Source organism: Trachurus trachurus, assembly GCF_905171665.1.
Source record: "Trachurus trachurus genome assembly, chromosome: 18".
In the NCBI taxonomy this organism is placed as follows: domain Eukaryota; kingdom Metazoa; phylum Chordata; class Actinopteri; order Carangiformes; family Carangidae; genus Trachurus; species Trachurus trachurus.
In genome coordinates, this window is record NC_139909.1 from 24,106,810 (window position 1) to 24,116,033 (window position 9,224).

Below are 9,224 nucleotides of genomic sequence, written 5' to 3' on the forward strand. Positions count from 1 at the left end.
GTGGAACTAGTTTTTCTTGTTTTGACAGATAATAAGCTGACTGCCAGCCAGGAAAAAACAGTTCTAGGGTGGCACCAGCACTCTACTTAGATTAGAAAGATTAGATTAGAAGATTAGAAAGACTTTATTGTCCACCGTAGTCAGTGTTGTGGGTAACGCGTTAGAGTACTTTACAGTAATTACTTTTTTCGTGTAACGTGTAACGTAACGCGTTAGTTTCGTGAGTTGAGCAATCAGTAACTTAGTTATTTTTTTTAAAAAGTAATCCGTTACTTTTCGCCGGATAAGGAAAAGAAAATCCCGACTGCAGCCTGCTTTTTGTCAGACAGACTACTGTGCAACCTGCGGATGTGTCAGCCGAGGTGCAGCGCTGTGATGCGTCTGTGCCCTGCTGACCTACGTTACCTATGTGTGTGTGTGTGTGTGTGCGCGCGTTTCAATTCGCCGGCGAAAAGGACAAGAGCATAACGGTAAAATGCACACTCTGCGTTGGTGATAAGCTTCTATCGACCGCAAAAAAATCCACATCCAATTTAAGGGCCCATTTACATGGATCAGCTCCACGTACGGACCTGCTTCACCAGCAGCAACAAGCAGCCCGGGCCGGCTCTCAGTGCTTGCCCGCTTTCAGCAGCTCCCTCTCGGCGAGCGGCAGCCCAGTTCTCCCCCGGTCCAGCCCCGATCTCTACTCCATAGCTGCCGTAGCAGCAGTGTGATACCAGTACATTCAACCGCATTTTTTTTTTTTTTTTACTTTTATTACACACAAGGCAGGAAGTTCACGTCTCGCCAGCCTCCCTCCTCTCCACACATGAGTCCTCCGTTCAAACTGACAGACAGATCGAGCAGTGAAGCTGCTGAGAGGGATTCACGGCAATTCCTGAATTTTGATCAGTTCTGCGATCAAAAAAAAAAAAAAACCCCGCTATGTGGCATATTTCTGACTGTCTTTCCTGTTATTGTTATCCTGTATAGTTAATTTGTTTGGATGACTGATGTTATTCGTCAGGAAGTGTCAGTTAAGTTGCAGCATGTGCGAGGCGCGCTGCAAAAGGCTTTTAATTTTTGGTAACGCATGAGTACTCTAACGCGTTACTTTTATTCATAGGTAACGCAGTAACGTAACTGATTACTTTTAATTGATGGTAACGTTGTAACTTAATTTACTACTTTCAAAAGTAACTATACCCAACACTGACCGTAGTGGAAATTTGTCTTCGGCCTCTCCAAGACAACAAAGCATAAAACAATCAAATCACTCCACAGCACATAAAAGACATAGAAACAGGAAACAAACTGAATGTTGTGCAAAATAGTCACAGACAACAACAGCCCTCTAAGGGGTTGCCAGGTGCAGTCAAATGATCATAACATATTCAGAGCTTGTATAGCCTGAGGAATAAAGGATTTCTTAAAAATGTCCCGGCTCATCCTGGGAATTCTGAATCTTCGGCCGGATGGAAGCAGTTCGAACTCTGAGTTTAAGGGATGTGTAACATCTTCGGATATCTGTCTCACCATCCTGACAACTGCGGTGGTGAACAGCTCACCGAGTTGTCGTTGTTGCTTACCAACCAGCAATTTTTACTATGGAGGAAAGCTTCTTTTTTTACTGCACCTTCAGGTTGCCATACCAGGCAGCTATATTAAACTGCAAAATAATTTCAACAAGGCCTCTGTATGTCATTTCCAATATATGTTGACCTACACCAAAGCTCTTTAATTTCCTGATTAAAAACAGTCGCTGGTTTGCTCTCTTAAAAACACCTTCTGAGTTCACATTCATCATAAAAAGTCGAATACAATTTGCATAGTATTAAAAGCAGAACATAAATCAATAAAAAGAACCCAAGCCAGTGTTTTTGGCTGTTGCAAATGTTTTGCTATATAGTTCACCAGGGTAACGGTGCATTCTCTGTGCCCCTGTGTGGTCTATAGGCAAACTGACAGGGGTCAAGTTGGTCACTGACATGGAGCCTGAGATGGGTACTGACCACTCTCTCCATACATTTGGCCAAGAGTGGAGTGAGAGCCACTGGTCTAAAGTCCTTAAGAGCCCCAGCCCTGGGGATTTTAATAACGGCGTTATTTTTTTCAGTAATGATTAATCTAATTAATTACCTTTCCCATCATTGTTGGGCATTGCCGTTACTGACGTTGCCGTTACTGAGAATGTGAAGTGGCGCATTAGCTAACGCAGCATCCGAGACCGAAGCTGTGTTCCAATTCAGGCTGCAAAAAGACTCAATCTGCTCCACCAGCTGACCCTGGATGCTGAGTGGTTTAAAAAGAGTGGTTGCTGACTCTCTTCTGCCCCCACAGCACAGCTTTTTGGTCTTCTGGACATTTAGCTCAAGACAGAGCTGGTTAAAAGTCTGTGCCAGGTTTTCAACAGCCTGCTGATACCGGTCCAGAGCAGTGGTGTCAGGTGAGCCGCCAGGGCCATGTCATCCGCATATTTAAAAAGGCTCATTCCCTCGCTGTTACAGGTGATGTTGTTTGTGTACATGGAGAAGAGAACAGGAGATAAAAACACAACCCTGGGGAACACCTGTGTTTAAAATCAGCTTCTTTGATTTAAAACCATTTAAAAGCACCTGTTGTGACCTGTCATTAAAAAAATTATTGATCCATAAAACCAGTGTGGGATGAACTTGGATGTCTAAAAGAGCATACAGCAGGGTGTCTATGTGCACAGTGTTAAAAGCAGCGGAGAAGTCCATAAATAAGATCCTGGTGTGGGGATGTGGAGAGTCCAGATGTTTAGTGACGGTATTCAGCAATGTGAGACTTGCGTCCTCGACACCCCTTTTTGCCCTGTAGGCAAACTGAAAAGGATCTATTTTGTGTGACAGCATTTTGGCAGAAGGTCACACAGGACTCTCTCCATGCACTTGCACAGCACGGAGGTCAGGGCCACTGGTCTGTAGTCTTTCAGCTCCTTTGCTGGTGTTACTAACTGAGTTACTTTTTAAATGAACTAACAAGTAACTGTAACTAGTTACTATTTTTGAGTAACTTGCACAACACTGTTGTTTACAGGAATTGTTGGAACAGCAGGGTAATTGCTCATGAGGAGCTCTGCTTGGCGCAGGTTCCACTTCAACAGACATGTAGACTGTACTGTGACAAATTTGTGATATCTCTAACAGATCTCTTCTCTAAACAGACTGTAAAAAACAATTGGCAGACTGTGGTGAAATATACACATTGGTTTAGAAAAGAAAGGAAAGTTTGAGACTGATCAAAAGTTATTCATAGACCCCATGATCAAGGGGCACTGTCTTGAATAATTGTATTTTAAATCTAGTAAGACGATGCTAATCTGTGATAGATAAACTACACACTAAGAAATCAAAGTACAGGACTGTACCTAAAAGAGTACAAATGCTTTGTCGCTCCAGTGGTACCCTATCACGGTACAAGCACTGTACCTTTAAAATGAGTACATTTTTGTACCTGCTTGTTTGTACCTCTGAAGAAACATTTCTGCACCCCTAGTGACAAAAATGTACTTTTAGATTAGAAAGGTACAGTGCTTGTACCATGATAGGGTACCACTGGAGCGACAAAGCATTTGTACTCTTTTAGGTACAGTCCTGTACTTTTATTTTTCTTTCTTTTGTACCTTTATGAGTTTATCACCTAAGGCCCATTGCACAGATGCAGCTGCTTTTCCAATTCTGTGGTGCCTAAAGCTGGATATGGTAGTCAGTAAAGTTAGGCAGTAAGTTAGGTATAATGCCATATAGTTTCCGTCCAGCCAACAACAGCAACTTGACTGTCAAGTTTGCGGACGACACCACCGTGGTCCGTGGTAGGACTCATCTCGGGGGGTCACGAAACGGCGTACAGAGAGAGGAGGTCCTGAAGCTGGCAGCCTGGTGTTCAGAAAACAACCTGGCTCTGAACACCAGGAAAACCAAGGAGATCATCATCAACTTCAGGAAGCTCAGTACTGACTGAAATTCTGATAGTTCAATAGTAACACAAATCTCAGCCTCTTCAGATCATGCAGTTGAATCATACAGTTCAATTAACAATATGAACACAGTTTCAACAAAACCTCAACATTGGACTTCAATTATTGTATGGCTGTTATTAGGGGGGGCGACCCCCCATTCCGAAGGTCTGCCAGTCCGAAAATTCCTTCCGAGGGGCCGCTGTTCCGAATGTGTTTTATTTAGAAAATTGACCAGATTCTCTCGTGGTTTGACTTCCTGCCTGGCTTGACACGATCGCGCCGCGGGGACAGCCAAGAAAGTCTCTGCTAATAAGCAACTCCTCCGGGAGTCGAACCCTGATCTCCTGCGCCAGAGGCACATGCTCTAACCACTGTACTACCAAAACGTTCGCTGTGATATGTGTACCCATGGTGGACTTTTTTCAGGTTCGGAAAGGCACCCCTTTTCCATAAATAATTAAGGGCCGGCATTCCGACACATTAAACTAAACGTTCGGAATGGCGGCCCTTCGGAATGGCACCCTTGAACCGTTATTAGTATTAGACTGCATTAGTTTTCACTAGATGCCCATTCCTAATACAGGTCGGCCTTCTTTTGAGGTTTGATTGCCTGGAGGGAAAGCAAAAGTAGATAATGAAAGATAAAGAAAGTACGCCCACATTGTTAAAAGGAACATTTATTGTTAAACTAGTCATGAGTGTAACAACAACAAAATGAGAGCCAGTGTGTCCGTGGTTCTCTCAACTGTTCACAATCAAAAAATGTGGTGGTGACACAGACTTGCTGGTTCCTACGTTATTATTATCTTAATCAGCCTTGTTCTGAGGTTTTGCAGAAATGCGGATGTATTGTAGGATAATGCAAAATTTTCCTGATGAAAGATAACAGAGAGAGAAAAAGTACACCCATGTCGTGCAAAGGAAAAATTGTTGTTAAACTGGCCATGACTGTTAAACAAGTATTGAATAACAGCTAGTGCTTAAACCAACACTATGTAACTTTTCAACCTTCATATAATATTTTTAGAACTTTTGTGAATGACATGTTGGAACAGCAGGGTAATTGCTCATATGAGGAGCTCTGCTTGGCGCAGGTTCCACTTCAACACACATGTAGACTGTACTGTGACAAATTTGTGATATTTGTAACAGATCTCTTCTCTAAACAGACTGTAAAAAAACAATTGGCAGACTGTGGTGAAATATACACATTGGTTTAGAAAAGAAAGGAAAGTTTGAGACTGATCAAAAGTTATTCATAGATCCCATGATCAAGGGGCACTGTCTTGAATAATTGTATTTTAAATCTAGTAAGACGATGCCAGTCTGTGATAGATAAACTATGTTTATCACCTAAGGCCCATTGATGAAAGATAACAGAGAGAGAAAAAGTACGGCCATGTCGTGCAAAGGAAAAATTGTTGTTAAACTGGCCATGACTGTTAAACAAGTATTAAATAACAGCTAGTGCTTAAACCAACACTAAGTAACTTTTCAACCTTCATATAATATTTTTAGAACTTTTGTGAAGGTACATTGACTTATGTGTTTATGTCTTATATAGAACAGGATGTAATACTGTGTAATAGTAGAAGATTTTATCCAAAAACGAGTGTTGTAAAACTTAATAAATGCACTCTCCCTGCTCTCTGAATTTTCTTTTTAACACTTAATCATACATTAATTTATGTGTCATAGGCTATTTAAACATTCTAAATAGATCTGTAGTTTAAAATTCAATATAGACACTTACTATGAGGGAATTCTTGGTCCGGGTCAAAATTGACCCGAACCATACTGTGAAGGTATCAAATTTGAACAGTATGTAAGGGTTAAGTGTGTGCATGTGATATGGTAAACAGAGCGCCGCAGAGAGCGACCACGTAACTTACCGTGTCTGTATTCCTGTGTTAACAGATATTAAAGAAAGACGCAAACCTAATGCTCGCCGGGAGTGAATCTGTCCAAGTGTGCAACACTTTCATAAATACGTATTTCACTTAAAGCAGAAGTGAGTGATCCGGTCGTTTTCGCTAATGCTGCGTTCCAGGCAGGCTTTTGAAATCATAAATTACAGCTTCAAGTCACAACTTACGACTTTGTAGCGTTCCAGGCAACCCACTCGTGTTTTTCCGACCTGTTTTACCGGTGAAAGTCACTATAACGGCCACCCGTAACTTCCGACCCGTGAAATCGTACCAGTACGTCTTTTTGTACAGTCTATGTACCAGATCGAACTGGTACGACGTCACAGGTCGGAAAAATACGAGTTTCCTTGAACGCACCATAACAGTCCTCGTCCCTACGTCGCCACATTCACGGCGTTCCTTGGCTTCACACACAGCCCTGCATGCCGTTCTCTCTCCTCATTGGATAAAAACTGTAGGATACGATAAATGTTTTCTCCTCGACTCAGAGCAGAGCAGAGTGACTGACAGACCCGTGATTCAGACCAAACACTCTATGTAAGTGATTGCTGTCGGAAGATATAACTATTTAAGACTTATATTAACACAAATATATCACTCACTTCTGCTTTAAGTCGAATCACACCCGCAAACAAATGAAAGCTTTCTCGTACCTTAGAATGAGTTGTTACAAGTCGTTAATATACAAGGGGGCGTGCACTGAACCACCGCTGCCATGTTGCATCGCCATTTTTTACGTTCGGCGGCAGCGTGACTGTAGGTAACCACAGAAACTCACTCAAGCTGTCGGCTCAGGGAGAAAGCTTTCGGGGTATCGCCTGTTAAAACTGTCACCACTGTGTAGTGTGAGGAAGGACGGAGGCACTGATGTTGCATTCAGGTGCATTCAGGCACCTGAATGACGACGTCGGCAAACCAACCGGATGTCAGTTTACTCGACGAGAGAGAGACGGTAAAACATGGGTCAGGTAAACAATACGACATCACCATGACAACATATTGTCAGGCCTGTATTGTTTTGCCTCGTGCTGGCGGACCACTTGTTTACATAGACGCTTGTTTATCCTGTTACATGCAGCGTCTGTTGTCTGTCTGACGTCTGCCCGATTTCTCGCAAATGCAACATCAAGAATACGTTCCGATATGCAACCGCACCGCTAGATGGGGGTAATTCCTACATACTGGGGCTTTAAGGTAAAGTTCCTTCATCTGTTCTCAATTAAAAAAATAAAAAGCCTCTTTTGCTGAACTTCTTCTGATCCTATGTACTTCACAGTAATACGCAACAAAAAACATTAAGCACTGAAATCATTGCAGTAATGATATTTATTCAAATTTCTCGCGCAGTCGTGCGGATGTGATGTCAGATGACACTGCATGCGTGTCCTTGATGGCATTCTTCTGACTTAAAAAAAAAAGAAATTATTCAAGGGGAACTAAGTCCGCTGGCTTTTCCGCTGTTTTGGTTACACTCCTCTCGACCATGTGCATCTGTTTACAACGGAGCCGGCGAAAAATCAATAAATGGAGCGGTGGATAACGTTACATAACATATACAATGTTACGCCGCGTTTTTGTGTAGTCTTACGCCTAAATTCCACTGACTGCGGAATGGCGGCAGATCCGCTCCGGTACGGCGGCGGAGCCGTTACGTATTAATTATAATCACTGTGTGAGCGTGATGGGCTACTAGCCACCAGCAGCAGAGCCACCACCAGGCCCACCAGGAGCAGCCACCAGGCCAGCCCAGGAGCAGCCACCCGCAGGCAGCAGCTAGCTACCAGGCCAGGGCAGGTACTTTGTTTGAGTACTCAGAGCTAAAAATGCCACCTAAATTAAGAGCAGAGGGAAAATCTGATGAAGATCATGTTTCACTCACACAAGTATCAGAACTGCTACAACAGCAGAAGGACATGTTCACAGCTTTACTCCAACAACAGCAAGAACATTTTAAAGGCTTTGTTAAAATAATAATGGACTCCACGACTACCAGGATGGAAACATTAACACGAGAACTACAAGACATAAAAACAAGCCTTCAATTTACTCAAAAAGAGGTGGACATCAAAACAAATAATGCTAATTAAGCTGATCGCTGCAACTCCATGCAGACAGATTTGTTTAGAGTGTGTGTAAATGACCTTTAATATGAGCATAGTATTTTTATAAATGTGTTTTTATGTTTACTTAGTAACATTCTTTAAAGCCAGGCTTTTATTTTTTATACATTAAGCAGACGGATATTCAGTGCTCTTATTTTGAAAGCGTCTCGCTGAGACCTCGTACACATCCGATGCTTCGGAGTTTACCGGCAGAAGGAAAAGTATGTCTGCAAGGCTAAAAGAGTGTCTTCAATGCTAAAAGCAAGCAAAGTGTGTCTAACCCACATGAAACGCCCTAGCACCTGGCTAATAAGGGGCACAAGGTTTGTTTTGTTACCATTTCATGCTATATTTATGTCCGGCTCGAGTTTGGTTGCCGTGGATATTTTCATGCATAAAACGTATTGTGGTTAGCGGTAGTTACTATTAGCATCGGCGAAGCTGCCGTGTCTGTCTGTATTGAAGTGAGATGAAGCTATAAGCTAACTCGTAGGTTGTTTTATTAATGCAACGGGACGTATTTTGTCTGTTTTATATAAGGTCTGCTAAGTTTAAAAACTGTTTATTGGGTTAAAAACGAACGGTTAATAATGCTAATTTCATGTCAAATATTGTTTTCTATTGCACTCTATGGGAGGTTGTCTTTCAGTTAAAATGTGAATTTTCCCTCATGACTGTAACATCAGTCGTAGCAGTTAAAATATATATTTAAATTCATGGAGTAAAACCTGTGAGTCTACAATAAGTTTATTAGATAAAAAGAGAGTCAACTTACATGATTGTTTAAGATAAAGGCAGTTAAAGGTAATTTCAAGTAAGAGTAAAGGTAACTGTATTTTGTTTTCTTCTTTTCATAGCTCTTACGGTGTGTTTACATTGAATACGGTCCAAGGAATAAAACATTGTGAACCATCAGTTTGAGAGTTCGACCATCATTTAGCCGGGGATGCTACAGTAAGAGCTTCACCTCATCCGTCACATCACGCCGCTGACCAAGGACAACTGTAGAGGGACCTGATGTGATGGTCAAGGATTGTGGTACCTGCTCACAACATGGAAGCATCAGTAAAGACGCCTCCAGACGACAGAGACTCCGAACAGATGAAGGATAAGGATACTGAAGAGGAGGATCTCCGTCGCTCTGGTCGCCTACGGAATCCCACGGAAAAGATGCTTGCATTTCATGAGGAGGAGGCCCACAAAAAGGAGAAAAGGTTGACTCACATTTAT